The sequence below is a fragment of the Tachysurus vachellii genome, chromosome 5 (assembly GCF_030014155.1).
Source record: "Tachysurus vachellii isolate PV-2020 chromosome 5, HZAU_Pvac_v1, whole genome shotgun sequence".
Classification (NCBI taxonomy): Eukaryota; Metazoa; Chordata; class Actinopteri; order Siluriformes; family Bagridae; genus Tachysurus; species Tachysurus vachellii.
Window position 1 is genome coordinate 25437871 of NC_083464.1, and position 336 is coordinate 25438206.

Sequence of the window (336 nt, forward strand, 5' to 3'; positions counted from 1 at the left end):
ATATTTGTATATTTTGAGACAATATGTTTAAATACAAGACATTAAATACTAGATCATTAGATAAGTAATCTTTAGTTACATGCAGATTGTGTGCTGGTAAAAACTTGTTAAAAATGTGTAAGACATTAATTCAATAATTTTAGATTAAACTATAAGCAGCATTTACGCTTAAGATTAAGATTTGTAATCTATCAATAAATGCATCTCAATTTCCTGTGCATGTTAATACAATATTAAATAAATAAAATTGTGTACATTTATCTTTACATGAAAGATACATAGCTACATCTTTGCATGATGTTTATGTCTGCATACTCCAAATCATGTTTATGAAAT